The 23,880-nt window shown below is 41.6% G+C and overlaps 1 long non-coding RNA gene across 5 annotated transcripts in view; it reads left to right on the top strand.

Annotated features, from left to right (window-relative positions):
• Nucleotides 1–1,755, top strand: part of LOC120638856 — a 110,348-nt gene extending 108,593 nt beyond the window's left edge. For all 5 annotated transcript variants that reach the window (XR_005660862.1, XR_005660861.1, XR_005660863.1 and 2 more), the window contains 2 exons: nucleotides 284–486; nucleotides 985–1,755. This is a non-coding gene — a long non-coding RNA (uncharacterized LOC120638856). The remainder of the gene's footprint in view (nucleotides 1–283; nucleotides 487–984) is intronic.
• The last annotated feature ends 22,125 nt before the right edge of the window (nucleotides 1,756–23,880 follow it).

The following is a 23,880-nucleotide window of genomic DNA, read 5'->3' as shown; positions in this document are numbered from 1 at the left end:
TGTAGGTTAGGGTACAATTAGAGAAAGCTTACATATGAGTTCTGGATTGTCTTGAGGCTATCCAGTGAAGACCCCATCTCCATCCTTGAATAACTTGGTAAAAAAGGAACAGATAGCATTAGTGTTCTGTGTGGTTTAAGCGACTACCTGCTTGAAGACAGGCGAGTTGGAACAAGTGATTTCTCAAAGTCGCTTCCAACTCTAAGACTCTTTGATTCAAAGACCTAAGGCTAGGAGCTACTGGCATTTCCACGCCAGCTTATCGTGTTGCACTCTGCCCCAGTACAGCTGATCGGAGCCAGGAGATCTCATGAACTTCAAAGACGACACTGAACTTGGATCACGGCTGCAGAGGAGAGGGCCGAACCCCTCATCTTGACCGATTAATCCGGTGCCATTTGGATGCCTCTACGTGCTGAATGCGATAATTACAAGAGCATCAGCAGAATCGAGGAAGAGAGGCCTGGGCAGACGGCAGGAAAAAAGGTAAAAAGTCAGAGTTCATTGCCGGTGAAAACACAGACACCAGGGTCCGTACCAATCGTTGCTGGGAGTGTTTAGTAGTCAGTGATGTTTTTGTTAGGTTTAAGCAGATTCAATCAGAAAAAGAGATGGGTGATTTTTTTTTAATCATTTTTATTTTTTATTTTCAGTTTCAACATTCACTCTTAAGGGATCCCTGTAGCTCTCAGAGCATTTGACACTTTGATTTCTGTTTACAAATAAACTAAAATGGCGCATATGCAAAGTGACGCAGGAAAGAGAAAGTTGTTTGAGCTGGCTGACTTACCAACCCAATATCAAATTCAAGCTTCTGGGCCCCTAACCCAAGAGCTTCAGGTCCAAGAGAAAAAGGGGAAGGGAATCAGATCTCCAGATTTTCCCCACAAAGCCTAGACAATGACCATTCCCGTCAGTTGAAATAGACTTTCATTTATTTATGTTTTTTTCTTTTCTTCTCTCCTTTTTTTTTTCCTTTTCAAGAGAAGTGTGTTGGATTGGGAAATGCACACAAGAACCGACCAAAGACAGAATGCTGGCTACCATTCGGAGCTCACAGGATATTTTTGGAAAGAAATCCTGGAACAGTCAATGGAAAAAGGACAATCTAAGAACAAGGGCCCACCATTGAATAGTATCCACAGGCACGTTTGTTTCTGAAATCCCATCTTAGGCTGAGCACTGTGAAAAATGTGTTTTGTTTTTCTTTCAATATGTCAATCATGTGGAAGACATCAGAAATTAATTATCCGTTTTATTTCCAAATTGTGCTGAAATTATGAAAACAGACCTGAGCAGTGTAATTATAACAAAACAATCCTGCTGCCTGGCGGAAGATAAAACATTATTGAAAGAGAGAGAGAGAGAGAGAGAGAGAGAGAGAGAGAGAGAGAGAAAGGAGGCAAGGACTGAGTGAGACTCAATCTCTCATAGACAAACTAATTTCTGAAATGTAACTGCCACATTTTCTTTTCTTTCCCCATATTGTGTCTGAGCAGCTAAAGACAACCTAAACATCTCATTTTATTGTACAATCACTCAATCAATCAATCCAATTTACTTAGCACTTACTATGTGCAGAACACTATACGAAGCACATAGGAGAGTACAGTACAACAGAATTAGCAAACATGTATCCTGCCCATAACTAGCTTAGTCTAGAGGACATATTGCCAGTGGATTTGCTAAACAGAAGTTAAGTAGCTCAACAGTGTTTGAAAAGAAAAATGGAATAAATAGTGACTACTCAATCTACTTCACCCTGCTGTGACTCGTTCCTGCCTGTCCTGCTGTCGACCCCAGTCCATGTTCTACCTCTGGCCTGGAGTGCTCACCCTCTTCTAATCCACCAAACTAGCACACTTCCCCCCATCAAAGCCCTACTGAAAGCTCACCTCCTCCAGGAGGCCTTCCCAGATTAAGCCCCCTTTTCCTCTGCTCCCCCTCCCCAACGCTCCGACTTGCTCCCTTGTCTCTACTCCATCCCCGCTCCACAACACTTGTCTATATACATATCTATGATTATAATTCTATTTTTATTAATGATGTGTATACATCTATAATTCTTTTCATTTCTAATGATGCTCCTACTGAAGCCTGTTTACTTGTTTTTATGTCTGTCTCCCCTCCTTCTAGACGTTGAGACCACTGTGTGCAGGGATTGTCTCTGTTGTTGAATTGTACTTCCCAAGCACTGAGTACAGTGCTCTGCACACAGTAAGCTCTCAAGGAGAAGCAGTGTGGCTCACTGGAAAGAGCCTGGGTTTGGCAGTCAGAGGTCATGGGTTCGAATCTCAGCTCTGCCACTTGTCAGCTGTGTGACTGTGGGCAAGTCACTTAACTTCTCTGTGCCTCAGTTACCTCATCTGTAAAATGGGGATTAAGACTGTGAGCCCCACGTGGGACAACCTGATTCCCTTGTGTCTACCCCAGCACTTAGAACAGTGCTCTGCACATAGTAAGCGCTTAACAAATACCAACATTATTATGAACAAATACCAACATTATTATTATAAATACGATTGAATGAATATCATAGTATATCATCATGTCATCCTCATCACTGTCACCATTATTATCACAGATCCTTGACTGTGCAGAGCACCAAACTTTGTGCTTGGGAGAGTAGAAGAAACATAGTCCCTACACTCAAGAAGCTTACAATCAAATGGGGATCCACTCTTGGGCATTCCGAGATCAATTTTTCATTCCAGAAGGCTGCACTAATAGAGGAGACAGTCTTAAAAGAATTTACAATTAGAATAATCAAAATAGATAAATTAAGGTGCAGTGGAAATGCATATGTTCATTTCTGAGGATCAGTATAAATGTACTATGTGCTAAAAATGGTTCATTGGTTTGTGCATGTTGAGGTGTTGAGGATTAAGTGGGAGGAACATAATATTAAACAATTCAGACATGGTTCCTGTCTCACAGGGTGCTCACAATCTTTTGGGGGGCAGAGAGATACACAGAAATTAAGAAAAATTCAAAGGTGAGAGTGGCTGGGAGGTAGCGGGGACTAATGGAAAGAACAAGAAACTGGGTGTCAGAAGAACCAATTCTAATCCCAGTTCCACCGCTGACCTACTGTGTAACTGTGGGCACCTACTTTAACTTCCCTAGGCCTCCATTTCCTCATCTGTAAAATAGGGATAAAATAGAATATGAGCTCCTTGTGGGACAGGGAATGTTTCAGATTTCATGACCTCACATCAACTCCAGAATTTAGAACATGGTAAATCCCTAAAAAGTGCCACTAAAAATTACTACTACAGCTAATCAAAATGAAACAATAAAAAATTAGCAACATTGAATGAGACAACTATTATTTGGAAGAAATATTTCTCTAGCTCCTCACTCCCAGACTACTACTTTGTCTATTTGTCCGTCCCCGTTTCATGTACCACTTCGGTAGAAAGATGTGACAGCAGTTTGCCATTGTCTATGTCAATAGCTGTTTCAAAATTGTTGGACATAAAAAACAGGAAAATCACATGTCCCCAAGGTTGTATTAATCAAATATGATGATGATGATAATGAGAATAATATTTATTAAGCACTTACTATGTGCCGGGTACCGTTCTAAGCAATGGGGTAGATACACGGAAGTGAGGTTTTCCCACGTAGGGCTCACAGTCAATCTCCATTTTACAGATGAGGTAACTGAGGCACAGAGAAGTGAAGTGACTTGCCCAAAGTCATATGGCTGACAAGGGGCGGATCTGGGATTAGAACCCTCAACCTCTGACTCCCAAGCCCAGGCTCTTTCCACTAGGCCATACTGCTTCTCAAAAACACATTGGTTACACCACGGATGAATATTTTAGAGGGATTGGGCATTGCAATTTCTGTCATCCTTCGTGGACCATGAGTTCATCAAATTAGTCTTTTTAATGGTATTTTATTTTACAAGTGCAATCAGTTTGAAAAATTCACTCCTTTTAAGTATACCTGTCTTGTGAGGTGAGAGTTTGGATAAGGAACCATTTCTCTTCCATCCAAATTTCAGTGCTTTGAAGCTTCAGCAGAGGATCTCGATATGCCCAATTCCCCATATGCTTATGTTTTTAACAACTCCAAAATAGCCAATGGAGCAAGGACAACATTTGACTGGTTAAAGTTACGGATAATTCATGAGAAGCATTAGCACTGCTACTTTCCGGAATCTCAGGCGAACAGGAAGAACCGAGATGATGGAGGTTATCCCCATCATACTTCATTGACGGGACTCTGCAATCTAGCTCCCTAAATGGATTTCCCTAATTCGGGAAGATATGAATTTTTTATTTGAATATGGGGATTGCTCAATTAGCCTGTGGAACTTATTAAGCAGTTACTGAGTCCAGAACAGTGCATGAGGCACAAAGTACAATATAAAAAGGTTGGTAGGTGGGAACCCTGGCCTCAAGAAGCTTTCATTCTCCTTGATCTTCATCATGTTGCCATTTTACAACTGCTGATCCATACCCATTCTACAGCAGTTTGAGTTCCCAGATGTGGAACAACCTTTCAGAGACCTATAAACTTAAACTATCGCAGCTGGAGAAGATTAGGAGCTGCATAAATATAATGAGTTGCGTGTATAGAGCTTTAAGGTTGTGTTTCTCTGATTCGCAACACAGAAGTCAGTTATTTCACGGGAGTGAAAGGAAAGTTCTCAATGGCTCATTACATCTTAAAAAAATTATTTAATGATTAGTTAATTTATTTAATTTAGCTCTTCTACTGCGTAAAAATGTGCACTTGAATGGCCAAATAACACATGATTTGTGAAAGATACTATAATTACACTGTCCTTATAAGGAAGACAACAGAAGGCGAATGAAAGAGAATGTGGAATAAGTGCTCAGCAGGAATAAATGAGTGTTAATCATAGAAACATCCTTCTCCTCTCTCATAATTAAGAAGCAGCACAATATGAGAGACATTAGCTTGCTGACACAGAAATACCTGAGACATTGTGCTGTCACATAGAATGGACTCCCCAAACACTGAGGAAGAGCCAAAATAGCCCTTATGGGAAAATGCAACATTTTCCCCCTCAAATTTATCTCCTTGCAGAGATGAATACACTGACAAACTTTTATGTAAAGTTATTTACAAAATGATTCTTCCAGAAGAGCAAGATTAGCCTAGATGTAAGAGTACTAATGTGGTTTTCCCCAGAGGAGAGTATTTTACACTCTTTTTTAATTGACCAATAAGCAGGGCTTGCATTTAAAAATGTAAATTAACCAGGAAGCTCATCTTTAGCTAATGACTGCTAGCTGAAAGCACACAATAAAGATGTTTTTTGAACATTTACCATGTACCAAGCTCTGTGCTTGGTACAAAATAATCAAATTGGACAAAGTGCCTCACCCACATGGGGTTTACAGCCTAAGAGAAAGAGAGAGCAGGTATTTAATCCCCATTTTACAGATGAGGAAACTGGGGTACAGATAACTGAAGTGACTTGCCCAAGGTCACATAGCAAACAAATGTCATAGATGAAACTAGAACCCAGGTCTCCTGACTCCTGTACCACTAGAATTTCTTCACTCTGGGACTTACAAATCAATTAATTTAATATTTATTGAGCACTTTCTCTGTGCAGAGTACAATACTAAGTGCTTGGAAGAGTACAGTACAACAGAGTTGGTAGACACATTCCCTGCCCACATGAAGCTTATGGTCTAGAAGGGGAGACAGACATTTATGTAAATAAGTGAGCAATATTTGACTTTCGCACTGGCCTTTCCAACCCCAAATTCCCCCATAGGTACTCTCTTTGCACACATCTGTACACATAGTGGTGCCCTCTGAAAAAGAAAAACAACTCTAGAAACTTCATTTTATATCATTAGGTTTTGAAGTTTTCATCCCCCCCTCCAACATTTTCTATTTCTATTAGCATTATTCATCAGTACAGTGCTTTGCGCACAGTAAGCGTTCAATAAGTACGATTGAATGAATGAGAGAATCTTCTCATATCCTCCACTTTCCACTCTGAGTTCCCACTGAAAGCTTACCAGTTTACAGTTTCCAGATCGGCTTTATCTCTTAGACTGTGACAGACTACAATTCAGTTACCTCCATCCCACACTCAAAGCACTAAGATTCTTCCCCTCCACATGACCCACCCTTTACTTCTTGAGGGACTACTGGAAAGCTAGGTGGGACACTTGAATAATATCAGCTGACTACTCTGCCTCCTTTCCTCTCCTCTTCTCCTTCACTTTCAGCAGAGCCGCTTGCTCTTGAAACGTCTCCTACAGAGTTTCTTTTCATTTCTTTAATAACTTTATAACCGCAGGGGAAAATGATGATATACTCTTGATAATGCATGGACCTTAAAATAGCCTGGTAACCTTTGAGATCAGCTGAAAAGTATCTAGTCAAAATGAGGATATCATGTTAATGCGGAGATTTCTGGTCTGTGTTCTAAAGCAGTTCCAATATTTCCATATTCTCAAATAATGTGAACTATCAAAATAAGTTTTTCCAGAAGAATTAACGGGAGGAAAATGATGTTCATTCTTTGCCCATTAAAAGCATAAGTTGAACCACATAAATTGTACAGACTGAGCACAACACAAGAAAAATAGCAATGTGTCATCGTCAGTTTTATGATGGAAAATATACCGTCTTTTTCTGTTGACTTATAAACAATCTCATTGCCCTAAGATACACCACAAATTGCCACCACGCCTCAGCTAGATTCAAAGGCTGAATGTATAATGGATGTTCAACCATCAAAATCAGCAACAGCACTCATGAAGCAGCATGGCCTAATGTTGGTATTTGTTAAGCGCTTACTATGTGCAGAGCACTGTTCTAAGCGCTGGGGTAGACACAGGGGAATCAGGTTGTCCCACGTGGGGCTCACAGTCTTAATCCCCATTTTACAGATGAGGTAACTGAGGCACAGAGAAGTTAAGTGACTTGCCCACAGTCACACAGCTGACAAGTGGCAGAGCTGGGATTTGAACTCATGACCCCTGACTCCAAAGCCCATGCTCTTTCCACTGAGCCATGCTGCTTTGGAAAGGCCCCCGGAGTCAGCAGATCAGGTTTTTAATCCCGCTGCCACCACTTGTCTGCAGTGTGACCTTGAATGACTTTTCTGCCCCTCAATTTCTCCATCTGTAAAATGGGGATTCATGACCCGTTCTCCCTCCGGCTTAGACTGTGAGCCCCATGGGCAGGGTTACTGTACCTGACCTGTTTATCTTGTATTTACCTCGGCTGTTAGTTCAGTGCCTGGCACAGAATAAATGCTTAAGAAATACTGCAATTATCATTGTTCTGAAATCTCTATGGGTAAACCAAAACCTAGGATCTAGGAGAGATCTAGGTAGAGAAGGTGTGCTAAATAAAGTTTACTTTAATGTTGGTCAGTGGTCTGCACAGAGAAAGCTCGGTGAACACAGTTAAGTAATTGACTGCTTGTTGGCCCGTAGTATGTGCTAAATATTCACTGTGCTAAGCACCAAGGTATTAGTACAAGAAAATCAGATGACACATAGTCCCTGTCTCATGTGGGTCTCATGGTCTAAAATGAAGGAATACTTGGGAGAAAAGAAAAGAGTTAGAAGACATAATTCCTCCCCTCTAGGAGATGATATTCCAATAGCACCATGATCTGACCTCTTACAGAAAGACTCATGACCTGATTTGCCCCACTGTTGCGGATACTCTCTGGTCGGGTAAATGGCAAGACCTTGTAATGGTCTTTCTGCCGTAACTAACACTTCTGAAGCTGGCAAGCTGCAAAGGTCAAGTCTGTTGTGTCCTGCTGTGGTCTGAAGCCACACTGCAATTTTTGGTATGCATGATTAACAATATTCATCATCCGTTGGTTGAGGAGTCTAGCTAGGATCTTGCAAGTGATAAAAAAGGAAGGAAATTCCACCTTCATTTTCCACCAGCAACACTGGCCTTCATTCTGAATGATGACAGTAATATCAGTCTCCCTAATTTCATGCTTTATTTCTTCATTGTTTCCTAGGCCAAGAACTGTCCATGCAGGCATCTGAGCACTGAAATCCTCCCTTCCCATTAATCTCGGCCAATCCACCATCAGAGCCATCAATCAATAGTATTTACTGACCTCCCATTTATTGAGTACTCTGCATAGTGCCACATTAAATACTTGAGAGACTGGAAAATTAGTTGCTTTCACAGCTGAAACTGAAACAGTGGTTTCATTAAATGTCTAAGCAGAGGACATAGCTTTGCCTATTGATGAATTTATATCTCTCCTTAGGAATTCAGCTCAAGATTGGAAAATGTATTAAAAATATCAATGAAGTGTAGTTGCTATCTCATTCAGATCTGCTAATCTGCGATTGGACTGGATCCATCTGTATTCACCAGAGCGGCTTGGTTCCGAGATCTATATAGAATTTTCAAGGATGTATAAGATTGTTTTGTTTCTCTTCGATTAAATGTATTTATTAAGAACTTCTCTAGCGCAAAACCCTGCAGTGACCATTTGGTGGAGTTTAATGATAATAATAATAATAGTGGTATTTGGTAAGCGCTTGCTATGTGCCAGGCACTGTACTAAGCCCTGGGTGGACACAAGCAAATGAGGTTGGACCCAATCCCTGACCCATGTGGGGCTTATAGTCTCAATCCCCATTTTACTGATGAAGTAACTGAGGCACAGAGAAGTGAAATGACATGACTTGCCCAAGATCACACAGCAGACAGGTGGTGGAGTTTGGATTAGAAACCATAACTTTCTGACTCCCAGGCCTATGCTGTCTCCTCTATGCCACGATACAAGTGAAACACAGATTTTAAGTTCACAAAGGGCAGAGAATATATTGGAGGATAGGACTAAAAATAATTTCCAAAGTGTGAGTGCAGAAGGAAGAAGTAGGGTAACACAAAACTTAGTGAATTTTGTTGAGTCCTTACTATGTGCCAAGCAATGTACTATTATTATTATTGATATTATAGTTATTACAATCTATTATGTATATGTCAGAATGAAAGTTCTCAATTAATAGTGCTGAGTAAGGGCAAATGTTTATACCAACTCTGTAGTATTGTTCTCTCCTAAGTGTTTAGTACAGTGCTCTGGACACAGTAAGGGCTCAGTAAATACCACTGATTGATTGTGCACAAAACCCCCATATCTTGTTTTCCTACCGTCAAAGATTCCAATATGTTGAAGGAGTAGTTAGTATCCAGCCAAAGGTTTCCAGGAAACTGATCCGTGAATGTAGGTTTTAGTCTGATGCTCCTCATTTTCTTGAAACCTCCTATTCACATGTATGAAGACATAGTTTGAAAGCATGAGAGCACTAGTCCCAGAAGTAAGAGATTTTCTCACTGGTGCTGCTCCAAGAAAACAATTCTGGTCTCATGACCTGAAGAACCCAGCTGTCAGTTATCAACACAATAAAGGGAGTGGCTTCCTCTAAATTATCAAACAGCCTCACTCTTTGCAGCTGCTTGATCCAGGTCATTTCAGATTGCATTATTAACATCCCGCAGAAAGCTCACCAAACTTTGATCCCTGGCAGTCAGTAGAACTGTGTTCTTAGTCCGTGAGAGAAAGGACAAAGACCTCCAAATTAAAAAGAATTGCCCTCCCTCTCTGTCCTCAACAAGAAATACCTATTTTGACAACTGTCAAATCATTTACCCAGCAACAGGCAAGGAATGGCTTCTTCATTCTAATGTCCTGGTGTCCGTTTATTATTAGTTTGAGCTCTTGGTTATTTCGGTAATTTCTAGGCTACCAAGTGGGAATATGAGCAATCCGCCTTGGAAAGAATACCGCCAATAAACTATTTTCGTGCTAGAGATGTCAGTAGCTGGCATTTATGAAGATGATTGTGATGTTATTTCTTTTAAAAGTGAGAAGCCTCTTTTGGTCTTGATATGTATGTGCTTGAAGTGCATGAAAACGATGCCAGCATTTGAGAAACCAACTTTGATGTTGCAACTGTCGCATGTCAGTTGTTGGACACGTGTAAATTTTGAAATGATTGATAGTGTAAGAAGGCTGATTATTCAGCATCCAGAGGAAAATAAAGCTGACGAATTTAGGTTGTTTATTTTTTCAACATTCGGAAGCTGAATGAAATAAACAAATGCACTCACACACACACACACAAATACACACTCACATAATGAAACCAGCAAAGGATCCCGAACGCTAGCAATTCTAAATTCCGTAACTATTAGCAGCGAAACCAATGAACACATTGAAAACCGCAATAATGAAAACTAACCCATCTGCAGGCTTAACATGGAAAGCAATTTGCAGCTCTTTGTTTAACAGTTAAAATATAATTACGAGGGCAATGATCCCAAGTGCTAAGCGGTTTACACTGCCTCTAGTCTATGAAAGGAAATAGAAAAGAGCATGTGTTGGAGATTTCAAATTAAATGATTTCTAGACCAAAGAATGAGAAACCAGGCTGGGATTTTGAAACTGGAATTTGAAATCTACACTGTAGGCATGGGACAAATGATGAATTTGTCCCTTTTCAATCAGTCAATTGTATTTATTGAGTGCTTACTGTGTGCAGAGCACTGGGCTAAGCACTTGGCAGAGTACAATACAATATAGTTGGTCAAGACATTCCCTGCCTACTATCATAACCTTCAGGCAATCCCCTTGGTGACCACTGCAGTCTTCTGCCCACATTGGCTGCTGTTAATCAGTGCTCCTCTTGGTTCTCCTGGAGTGTCCTGGGTGCCTTTTTATTTAGAAACATTGCCACTGATATCAGGTATTCCCCCAAAGCAACCAGTCCCCTCCTTGCACAGCAATGACTAGAACTCAGGTGTCCTAATTCCCGGATCAACGGTCTCATCACTAGACCAATCACAGCGGAATGGTCATCTCCACCCGTTTCCATGATTGGGCATTCCAATGCAAATATTCCTGCCTCATCTTTAAAATAATAGTAATAATAATTATGGTATTTGTTCAGGGCTATGTGCCAAGGATTGTATTAAGCACTGGGGTGGATAGAAGCAAACCGGTTGGACCCAATCCTTGGCCCACATGCGGTTCACAGTTTCAATCCCCATTTTACAGGTGAGGTAACTGAGGCACAGAGAAGTAAAGTGACTTGCCTAAGGTCACCCAGCAGACAAGTGGCGGGGTCGGAATTAAAACCCACTATCTTCTGACTCCCAGACCCATGTTCTATCCACTAAACCATGCTGCTTCTCAGCTTTATCAGCTCTAAATGGGCTGGAACACTTCATACGAAAGACTGGTTTTTTGCCTTTTTCTAAGCAGATATCTAGCAGCTCTAGCAAATGACAACTGGAAGTCCAGGAAAATCTGCTCAAATACTTTACAGAGATGGGGAAGAAATGCAAATGTCACCGGCAGAGGGAACTTTCACTAGCAAATGAAGTTTCATTCCTTCCACGTTCAAATGCACCCCTAAATCCACCTAACCAGCTTATACTTACTGGTAATAATAACAATAACAATTATGGTATTTGTAAAGTGCCAAGCGCTCTTTTAACTGAGGTAGATAAAAGGAAGTCAGTTTGGACACAGTCCCTTGTCCCACACGGAGTTTACAGTCTCAATCCCCATCTTACAGATAAGTGAATTGAGGCCCAGAGAAGAGAAGTGACTTGCCCAAGGTCACACAGCAGGCATAAGGCAGAGTGTGCATTAAAACCCATGTCCTCTGACTCCCAGACCCATGCTCTTTTCATTAGATCATGCTGATTCTTATTCTCCCACCTGTGCCTGTGTTCATACTCTCCTACATATTATTAATAATAATAATAATGTTGGTATTTGTTAAGCGCTTACTATGTGCAGAGCACTGTTCTAAGCGCTGGGGTAGGTACAGGGTCATCAGGTTGTCCCACGTGAGGCTCACAGTTAATCCCCATTTTACAGATGAGGGAACTGAGGCCCAGAGAAGTGAAGTGACTTGCCCACAGTCACCCAGTTGCCAAGTGGCAGATCTGGGATTCGAACCCATGACCTCTGACTCCCAAGCCCGGGCTCTTTCCACAATATGCTACATATTATAGCTATGCTATGCTTTCCTCTGATATACAGTAAACTCAAGGGCAAGGACCTCATCTTTTATTTCCACTGCATGTTTCCAAGGGCTCTGCATATGCCGTGTTCTGCATATAGCACATGCTTAATAAATGGCTTTAATAATTATGAAAATATGGGCTCAGAATTCCACAGCTCCAACCTGAGTTGTAACAGTACAGTCCTTAGTCCCTGGATAAATTCTTAAACTACTCAAATGAACTCTTTTCATTTGACTGGACAACCCCCCTGTCGTCAGAGATTTATGGGTTCGAATCCCAGATCTGCCACTTGGCAGCTGTGTGACTGTGGGCAAGTCACTTAACTTCTCTGTGCCTCAGTTACCTCATCTGTAAAATGGGGATTAAGACTGTGAGCCCCACGTGGGACAACCTGACTCCCCTGTGTCTACCCCAGGGCTTAGAACAGTGAACACATAGTAAGCGCTTAAAAAATACCAACATTATTATTACAGAGTAAGTGAATATACTATCAAAAGTGGCTACTCCTTTAACAAAGGGAGGAAAAAAAGGTCTGTTTGGCAGCTGAATCCAATTACAGGTTAATTAGATGCTAATTGTGAGGGGAGGGGTCACGTGCTACCTAAGGACGTGGGGCCCACGTGGATCTTCGTGGGCTTTTTGGTGGCATGGCGTTAGGAAGTGTTCTCGGGACTTTGCTGGGATAAAAAAAGGTAAGTTCTTTGAGCAAAAATAACGCTTCCAAAACTATCAGAGCGTGGACTTAAACAGATAAAGTAAGTGGTATTTGGTTTTATTTTATGGGATTGTTCTAAATTGGCCCAAGTATTTGTTAAGCACTTGCTAGGTGCTGGGGTACTTTCACGGGAATCAAAGCAAACTCGTAGAACTCACAGCCTGAGGGAAGATTGTTTTCTTATCTGTAAAAGGAAATAAAGCACAACAGAGGTTAATAACTTTACTAGGGTGCCCAGCAGGGAAGGGGTGGGACTTTCTTTCATGTTATCTTATTTATGGAGTGCTTACTGTGTGTAAAGCATTGTACTCAGAGCTTAAGAAGTGCATTACAGCAATAAAAAGAGATAATCCTTACCCACAATGGGCTCACAGTCTAGAAGGGGAGAGATAAGCATCAGTATAAATAAACAGAATTATAGATATGTACTTAAATGCTTTGTGGGGGAGGGAATTGGGGCCAGGCTCTAGTTTACTTCACTTCTAGGCCTGTGTGGTGCAAAATGGAGAACTTCATAAAGGCTTTGGGTATGTTCTGGTTTGTGTTGAGGCCAGGTGCCTTTCCTTGTTAACGTTACTCCCCAGTCCACGAGCTTTTGGTGAATTACAATCCTTGTCTTTCTTCAGTGTGGTGAATCATCCCATGTAAACAGCAAAGGGCCTAAAATCGATTCATTGTCTTATGGGTTGTAGAAAGCATTAACAAATCAACCATCTGAAAACCATTTTACCAAAGTGAATAGATCTAATCTGCCTCTGTATTTTATGGGAGAGACACAAATGGATTCACTTAAATTTGATTTAACTCACCCCTAGAGATAAAACAGAATGCAAGAAGCCAGGAGATAGGCTCTGCGTTAAGTTGAAGACCTTCAGCTGTGGAATAAAAAAAACTCCTAAATCAGTTAATTGTACTTATTGGAGATGGGGGGGGAGCAGCATAGCCTCGTTGCAAAAGAAGGGCTTAGTCATAAGAGGAGGTAAGTTCTAATACTCTTTCCATCATTTAATAATAATAATGTTGGTATTTGTTAAGCGCTTACTATGTGCAGAGCACTGTTCTAAGCGCTGGGGTAGACACAGGGGAGTCAGGTTGTCCCACGTGGGGCTCACAGTCTTAATCCCCATTTTACAGATGAGGTAACTGAGGCACAGAGAAGTTAAGTGACTTGCCCACAGTCACACAGCTGACAAGTGGCAGAGCTGGGATTCGAACTCATGACCCCTGACTCCAAAGCCCATGCTCTTTCCACTGAGCCACGGGATTTGTCTGTGTGATCTTGGGCAAAACACTTAACTTCTCTCTGCATTACATATTTCATCTTGAAAATGGGGATTAGGACTTTGAGTCTATTTGGGACAAGGACTGCATCCATCCTGTTATTCTTGTATCTATCTATGGCTTAAAATAGTGCTTGGCACACAGTAAATACTTAAATGGTACAATTAAGTGCTAGGGCATACTTCAGGCCCAACTGGAATTAATAATACTGTTGGTATTTGTTAAGCACTTAGTATGTGCTGAGCACTGTTCCAAGGGCTGGGGTAGATACAGGGTAATCAGGTTGTCCCACGTGAGGCTCACAGTTAATCCCCATAGTCTGGAGAGCAGGACACCATGGACTTAAAGCAAAGGTAGCACTTCCAGGTGTGAGGTTAAGTGTCCTTGATTGGAAAAGTCACTGAACTCTTTCTTTTACCTATCTCTGCTCCTCCCACCCCAGCCCATACACTATGCTTGTCTAATACCTAACACTGTCTCTTGATTCTGTATATATCAATCAATCTTTGTCCATGTCCTCCCTCTTCTCTTAAATTTCCTTTCCCTTAGGATCAGACAGACCACCCTTCTCTCCATCTACAGTGGTATTTATTATTTGAATGCTTACTATGTGCAGTATAAAGTGCTTGGGAGAGCACAAGAAAACAGAGTTGGTAGCCATGCAGTGCTCTATTAACATCGTGCCCCAAATGGCCTTTTGACTAACTAATAATGTTGTATTTGTTAAGGGCTTACTATGTGCAGAGCACTGTTCTAAGCGCTGGGGTAGACATAGGGGAATCATGTTGTCCCACGTGGGGCTCACACTTGTGGCCTTAAATTCGCGTATGTGCTACTTGCACGTGGTGAGGCGGCTAACTCTCACCATGTGCGCATCCACTTGGGAGGAATCCACTTAAACATTCAATCTACTTATGCGCCGAACCCACTTAGGCCTTAGACTTATGCGTTACACTCACGTCTGCGTTAAACTCTCTTGCGCGTTACACTCGCTGATACGCTACCCGCATAGGCAGTAAACTCACATGTGAGTTATACTCGCTTATACATCGTCCGCTTATGCACTAAGCTCACGTGTGTTATACTCATATATTACTCACTTATGCATTTAACCCAGTTACGCGTTACACATACATTACCCACTTATGCATTACACTCATACATTACCCACTTACGCATTTAACCCGGTTATGCGGTACACTCACACATTACCCACTTATGCATTTAACCCAGTTATGTATTAGACTCACCAGTCCCGCGGCCTTTGTCTCTGTGCGCTGTTCCTGGTGGCAGAATGGGCGTCTGGTGCTCGGGGCAGGGAAAGGCACGTGGATGGCTGTTGCTACCGCTGTGATCTTCTGAGAAAGGAGATCTCAAAGGACAAACAGCGGGAGCTGGGATTTGAATACAATAGCATTCAATAGGTAACTTTTTTTTGAAAGGGGACCAGAGTTAAAGGTTTGTGAACATTATCAGCTCGTTGGGGAGAGTAAGAGCAACGGGGGAATAAAGTGCTCATTAAGAGGGGCCCCAGCTCCTCAAGGTAGATTAGTGCTTCCTTGTTTAGAGTGGTATTTAAATTCTTACTGTGTGCCATGCACTATGCTAAGGGCTGGGGAAGATACAAGTTACTAAGGTTGTCCCTGCCCCACCTAGAGCTCACAGATTTAGTCCCCACTTTACAGATGTAACCTGAAGTCCAGAGAAGTGATTTGCCAGTGTTCACACAGCAGACAGGTGGAGGAGGGGGGATTTGAACCCAAGTCCTTCTGACTTCCTCTAGAACACATTTTACAATCTAGGTAAGTTCCACAGACAAACCCCAATTCAAGACATTTTAAGTTAGGAAGGCACAGAAAGCATTTCTAAACTGATACCTTATTTCAGTGCAATTCAACAGGCTTTGTCTTCACAGCACCAGTATTCAGAATAACATGAGCTCCAGGAGTGTGCCTGGAGAGGCAAAAGAGGAGCCACATGAGAACAAGGGAAAATACATTCAAGAAAGCTCTACTTTTTAAATTAGTCACCAAATATTTTATATTGTACTTTCTACTACACTTGATAGAATGCTTTGCACACAGGTGCCCAATAAATGACTGAGTTAATGGAGTCAACTACCCTATCAGGTAATAGCTTAAATACATTGGTATAGTATTAGTCATCTCTGAATACACAAATCTTTAATTTTGATTAAAAGGTTAGGTATGAGGTACTTATTCCCAATTATAACATTTCCATCCAGCAGTTTTCAGGGACCAAGTGCGGCCAACATCTGAGGTGATCATGGTATTAAGTGCTTATTACATGCCAATCACTCTTCTAAGTGCTGAGTAGATAGAAAGTAATTGGGTTGTCCCACCTGGGGCTCAGTCTTAATGCCCATTTTATGGATGAGGTAGCTGGGCCACAGGCTGGTCAAGTGACTTGCCTAAAGTCACACAACTGATAAGTGGTGGAGTCAGGATTAGAACCCAAGACCTCTGAATCCCAAGACTATGCTCAGGGAATCAGTCAGTGGTAGAGATCTTTCCAGTTGTGTTTCAGGCACTGCAGTGGTACATAATGAAGTCTTCCTTTGGCAACATATTAGACTAATGGTATTGTGATTACTCTGTGCTAACCCATAGTAACAGCTGATCCCTGATAGACACAGATCTCCATCTTAAGAGGGTGAGCGGCTATCACCCCCACTTTACAGATGCAGAAAGCAAGACCCAGAGAGGCCAATTATACTCTCCCAAGCACTTAACAGTGCTCTGCACACAGTAAGTGCTCAAATATCATTGAAAGAATGGATGAATGCTAAACAACTTGCCTAAATTTACTCAGCAGGCCATTGGTAGACCTGGGACCAGAATCTTGAAACCCAAACTCAGGTTTTCTTTTTGTATTTTTTTTTTTTAAGCCAAACACTGTAGTAAGCACTGGGGTAGATAAAAGCTGATCAGGTCAAATGCAGTCCATGTCCCACCAGGGGCTTTTGGTCTTAATTCCCATTTTACAAATGAGGAAACTGAGGCATAGAAGTGAAGTGACTTGCCCAGGGTGTCACAGCAGACAAGTGATGGAGTTGGTATTAAAACTTAGGTCTTTTTGACTCCCAGAATGGTACTTTTTTTCCACTGAGTCACAGTGGCTTGTACCTACTTTGCTAGATCTCCAGGTGGCTTTGAAGAAGGTTGTAGACTGCTTTTTCCTAACCAGTCTGTGGTGGCTTTATCTTTGAGAACTTTTGTGCTCCTCAGAAAAACTGGAAAGATTAGGACATTCTCATCAGTTTACTAAGTGAGACCTGCTATTTTGTGCATTATCTCTTTTATCTATTGCAAGCATGAAGTCCTTCCTAGAAAGAAACATCTTAGGATAATTATTCTGAGTCTTACCTGAAGGTTGCCATAATGAAATTTGGTTTGAAGAGAGGAATATCTTGGCACAGGCCTAGGAGTCAGGAGACCTGGCTTCTAATCACTGCTCTGACATTTGGTCATCTAACTTCTGTAGGCCTCAGTTTGCTCATCTGGAAAATGGGGAATCAGTACCTATTCTCCCTCCATTTCGAACTTCAAGCCTCAGGTAGGACAGGGTCTGTCAGACATTCTCATTTGTAGTACCAATCCTATCTACCCCAGTAAATAATACAGTGTTAAGTGCACAGTAATTGCTTAAATAGCACGATTATTAGTATAATTATCCAAAAATCTCACCTGGCATAGAGGCCCCAAAAGGTACAGTTAGTACATCAAGCTTTGAGATGGGAGTTGTATTTATCCAGTGCTCATTGTTGTGCTTCACAGTAATCCAATAAAGAGGGTCAGAGAAAAATTTGACAGTAAAATAGAAGCACAGAGTGACTTTCTTAAGATTTTTTTTTTAATAGTAAATCAGTGGCAGAGACTACAACCCAAGTCAATAGTTGTGACTCCAAGTTCTCTCTTCTGGTCATTTGACAACATTCTGTTTTCTATTTGCCGTAAACTACCTATTGAGGATTTCAAATAAACTGCTCAAAGAACTTTCCGTGCTCTTATTCAGCAATTTGGAAACCCTGAAATAATGAGCTGTAAAAAGATACTAGTTTAAAAGAGAAATGGAATAGTCTTACATTTGGAAAAATGCAAATCCTAGCATTTGTTTAATGTGAAATGGCCTTTTAAGGTACTTGGGTGAAACTTAGAAAGCAAAGAAAGTAGTACTCTATCCAATAATTACTTGAAAAAAATAACCTCAAATGTTTGAACTAGAGCACAGAAGGGAATACATGATATATTTTCTGCACAGGTGATGACAGAACTTAAAGGCAAAAGAAGGCTTTCTCGGCTGGAAAAGTTACCTACTTAGAAAATTATCCTTTAAATGATCTCCTGGGTATTACTATGTTACTCCATGCTGTCAACACAGAGTAATGAGACATTCCACTTAGCATAATGTGGAGAAATGGCCTTTACAGTCCAAAGCCTTAGTCCAGCGTTATGGGGTCAGGCCAAAGATACCACCTTGCTTTGGTGGGAGAATCAGGGTGCTATAAAGAGCTGGTTAGAATATGGATCTCGTATGTTACACTTGGGTTCATCAAAGTATTGTATATATGGAAATACGATTAGTTCAAATGACCGTGATTTGGTTTGGTTCTTAGCTCCCTATCCAGAGCTTAAAAATCTTTCCTTCCAGGCACAGACCAGCACTTTGTCATTGACAGATTGAAAGTGACAAAGCCTCCCTGATTTGGTCAAAAGTACTAATTTCCATTGTACTACTGAGGCTGAAATGATACAGGGAGAGGCAGTTGAACCAGATTTCCATGTTTGCATTTGAAGAATAATATTGGTATCTGTTAAGTGCTTACTATGTGCAAAGCACTGTTCTAAGTGCTGGAGTAGATACAGGGTAATCAGGTTGTCCCACATGAGGCTCACAGTTAATCCCCATTTTACAGATGAGGTAACTGAGGCACTGAGAAGTGAAGTGACTTGCCCACAGGCACACAGCTGACAAGTGGTGGAGCCGGGATTCGAACAGGAAAGCAATGTGTAAATCTTGGGGAGGCTTGTTGATCTACTACTAGGTCAACCTCCCCATGCATTAGATCATAATAATAATAATAATAATGTTGGTATTTGTTAAGCGCTTACTATGTGCCGAGCACTGTTCTAAGCGCTGGGGTAGACACGGGAATCAGGTTGTCTCACGTGGGGCTCACAGTCTTAATCCCCATTTTACAGATGAGGTAACTGAGGCACTGAGAAGTTAAGTGACTTGCCCACAGTCACACAGCTGACAAGTGGCAGAGCTGGGATTTGAATCCATGACCTCTGACTCCAAAGCCCGTGCTCTTTCCACTGAGCCACGCTGAAGCGTAGCTACCCACTAAGGGGAGGAGAACTTAATGCCCATTTTACAGGTGAGGTACTTGAGGTACAGAAAAGCTAAGTGACTTTTACAAGGTCACATAAAATGGTGGACCTGTGATTAGAATCCAGGCCCTCAAACTCCTAGGCTTGTGTTCTTTCTACTATGCCATGCTGCTTCTCAGAATTATGACTAATGCATCTACCCAAAATGTTAGTCTCACTCAACCTGGATTTCAATTGAGGTATTTGAGTATGAAGTGTGTGTAGAGCACTGTACTTATTGGGGAAAGAAAAAAACAATAGAGTTGAAGAAACTATCCCTGTTAAAGAGTTTAGAATGTAGTGTAGGAATTTGCAATCTTGTTCCGAGCTAAAAAGTGTTTATCTGCTTTTTTTTTTTTTTTAACCACCATATCTTCTCACCCTGGCTCCCATAAATCAGAGGAAGGTTCTGTTATGGGTCTTAATGCCAATATTACTATTTCTGCTGCTACTACTATGACTATTATTACCTTGACCATCTACTTCTTAGTGGATTTACTGATGACTGGCATCTTTTTTTGTGATTTTTTTTTAACCATAAAACACCCAATCTCCTATGCCAAAGGTATCTCCAGACTGTTTGTCTACTGACTTGTCTTTTGATAAGTCATTTAAGCTTCAGATAACTGTACAGTCAGTCTTCCATAATGATTTACAGATTGTCATGCAGCAGTAGTGTATCCCTTTTAGAAACCATTTTAATCCCTCCCTTGTTTACCACTCTTTGGCTCTTCTCCTGATGCTGCCCAGAGGATAGAGCAAAGACTCTACTCACCTGCTTCTTCCCACCTAGTTACCTTTCTTCCCCTCAGATCTGTTTAAGGTGTTGTGACCTATGCTACTTATTAGATAGTGAGCTCCTTGAGGGACAAGGGACAAAGGCAAATTAATAATAATTGTATTAAGCTTTTATTATATGCCTGGTACTGTATTAAGCACTGGGATGGGTGCAAGGAAATGCGGTTGGACACAGTTACTGTCACACATGGGGCACTCAGTCCTAATCCCAGTTTTACATGCAAGGAAACTGAGGCCCAAAAAGTCAAGTGACTTGCTCAAGGTCACATACACAAGTGCCAGTGCCCAGATTTAATCCCAAGTCCACCTGATGTCCAGGTCCAAGCTCTATCACTAGGCCATGCTGCTTCTCAGTTCCCGCCTATGTACTCTATCCCAGGGTTTAATACACTGTTCTACAAAGAGTGAGCACTTTAAGACTAAGACTATCACTAGTACTTACTATTTACTAATAATGTTGGTATTTATTAAACGCTATGTGCAGAGCACTGTTCTAAGCACTGGGGAAGATACAGGATAATCAGGTTGTCCCACATGAGGCTCACAGTTAATCCCCATTTTACAGATGAGGGAACTGAGGCACAGAGAAGTGAAGTGACTTGCCCACAGTCACACAGCTGACAAGTGGCAGAGCTGGGAGTCGAACCCTTGACCTCTGAGTCCGAAGCCCAGGCTCTTTCCACTGAGCCACTACTACCCCACTCTCATCTCACCCAGTTCAAACCCACTGCTCAGGTACCCCGGTGTGAGAGAGAGTCTTCTTCCCACCAGCAAATCTGCTCGACCTCACGTGGACCCCCTTTCCAAGTTCTCATAGAGATCTAACAGCTACTTGTAAAATAATGCCTTGAATAACCAATGTTGTTAAATTGTCCAATTGATTCCTCTATCTGTAAATATGTTAGATCTATCTGCTCTTCAGAGTGTGAAGCAGCAGGGCCTAGTGAGAAGAGATCAGGAGTGGGTCAAAAGACCTGGGCTATAATCCCAATTCCACCACTAACCTGCTGTGTGATCTTGGGCCAATCACTCAACTCTTCTGTGCTTCTTTGGTCATCTGTAGCAAAGAAATTAAATATCGGTTTCTCTCCCACTTAGAATATGACTCCTATATGGTATGGGGGAATGTCCCTGATCAGACTGTATTATATCTACTGCAGCACTTAGCCCAAGTGCTGAACAAATGTGACCATTCTACTATTTAATAATTGCTATTACCGAGGACAGAGAACATGGCTCGTGTTTAGAAGCAGCAGGGTGTAGTGGAAAGAGCATGGACCTGAGAGTCCAAAGGCTCTAATAGAGAAGCAGCGTGGCTCAGTGGAAAGAGCACGGGCTTTGGAGTCAGAGGTCATGAGTTCGAATCCCAGTTCTGCCACTTGTCAGCTGTGTGACTGTGGGCAAGTCACTTCACTTCTCTGGGCCTCAGTTACCTCATCTGTAAAATGGGGATGAAGACTGTGAGCCCCACGCGGGACAACCTGATTCCCCTGTGTCTACCCCAGCGCTTAGAAGAGTGCTCTGCACATAGTGCTTAACAAATACCAACATTATTATTATTATTATCAGTTCCCCCATATGTCTGCAGTGTGAGTTTGGCACTTCCCTGTGCCTCATTTACCTCATTTGTAAAATGGAGATTGAGAATGTGAGCCCACAAGGAACAGAGAATGTGATGATTTGATTCACCTGTATCCACCCCAATGCTTAGACACTGTATTAAGGCACTGTACTAAGAAATACTACCATTAGTAGTAATAGTACAGTGCATTGTGCTCAGGGCAGTCAGTACTATGCTTAATGTTTAGTATGGTGCATTGTATTCTGGGAACTCAGTAGTTTACCTTGTGTTTAGTGCTGTGCATTGGACTCAGAGCACTCAATATTATGCCTAGTGTTAAGTGAAGTGCCCTGTATTCTGGGCATTCAGTACTAGACTTTGAGTTTAGTACAGTACATTGGGCTGTAAGCCTTAAATACTACCATGTCTGTTTTGCAGCTCTTCCATTATGGCATAAAAAAAGGCAAAATATGGCATCCACTCACTTGATATCCCCCTGGTGTCTCCTCTACACCTACCACCTTCTATAAAAAAAACTCGTGGTATTTTCACAGGAAAGCCGACCCCCTACGCGGAAGGTGTATTCAGTCTTGTCTCACTGGCGAGTGAGAGGGTGGTGGATATTTGTAAGGTGGTGGTTCTTGTCAGGTTTAGACTGGAGGGTTGTGGGGATTACTAGCGTGGTCCATGGTGTTATTTTAGAAGGGTTAGAAAATGTCAACTCTCTAAATGGAGTGGTCTTGCCAGTCTGAGAACATAATCTTGGACTGTGGTCTGTAGGACTAAAGCTCTAATGGAGCATGTGGTTTTAATTAAAGAAAAAAAGGCAAGAAAATGACAGAACAAATATCTTAAACAGATTGGAAGCATTTTCTCAGAAATGTAATAGAGGAAACAAAAATGCCCCGAAAGACGTAATGACCGTTAAGCACATCCCGTTGCCTTGGCAAGCCCTAAGCTTAGTTGATTTTAATGTCTGCCTTGCCCCTGCTAGACTGAATGTTCCTTGAGGGTAGGGTTCATGTCCACTGATCTGCTTGTCTCTGTCCAAGCACTTAAAATCCTCTGTGCACACAAGGTGCTCATAATGACTGAGATTTTGATTGCATATCTGCCAAGCACTGTAGTAGATGCTGTGGTAGATGATAATCAGGACAGACAGAAGAAATATTGAATCTCCATCTTAGAGTTGAGGAAGCAGGCACAGAGAAGTCATGTGACTTGCCTGAGGTCCCACAGCAGGCAAGAGGTTTTTGGGGGGGGAGGGGGGGGGAGAAGTGGGGGGTGGGAGAAGGGGCGGGCAGAGCGTTAGAATGCAAGCCCTTGGACTCCCAGACCCATGCTTAATAAATATTAAGATAAGTATTAAGATAATAAGAAAACAGATAAGTATATGTTACCGATTTGTACGTTCCAAGTGCTTAGTACAGTACTCTGCACATAGTAAGTGCTCAATAAATACTATTGAATGAATGAATGAATTATTGATTGTGCCTAGAGGGAGAATTGTAAGCTCCTAATGGTTAAGGATCACATCTTTCAGCTCCATAGCATTGTACTTCCCTCAAGTGGTTAATATATTGCTCTCTAAGTGCTTGGGGAAGGTACAACACAGACCCAATATTTGCTAGAATTGCTTTGATTCATTTGTCACTACTTGACTCTCTAAGGACATGAAGATACAGCATGAAAAGAATCTCTCCACAATCCATGGAAAACAGAAGTCCAGAAACCTACTTATTCTTCGTAGTTTATCCCCATCTGCCAGTCAATTAGTGGTATTCATTGAGCACTTAATGTGTTCAGAGCACTATGCTAAACCCTTTGAATGCTACAATCTATCTTGGATGATAGATGCGATCCCTTCCCACAAGAAATTCACATTCTGTGGTAAATCAAATCAATTCACTGATATTTAAGCACTTACTCTGTGCCAAGCACTCAGTAAACTGACCTAGATTAAAAATAACCAGATCTTGGTGTGTCAGGCAATTGGGAAGAGCAGAAGGACACAAACCAAGGAGTATATGGGTAGAGTCTAGGAAACAATAAGGAATGGTGCACACTAGCATGGAAAGATGGGACTGAGCTATTTCTCATAT

The sequence above is a fragment of the Ornithorhynchus anatinus genome, chromosome 15, assembly GCF_004115215.2.
Source record: "Ornithorhynchus anatinus isolate Pmale09 chromosome 15, mOrnAna1.pri.v4, whole genome shotgun sequence".
NCBI classification, from domain to species: Eukaryota; Metazoa; Chordata; class Mammalia; order Monotremata; family Ornithorhynchidae; genus Ornithorhynchus; species Ornithorhynchus anatinus.
The sequence above is the reverse complement of the archived record's forward strand: the minus strand, read 5'-3'. Positions and strand labels throughout refer to the sequence as shown.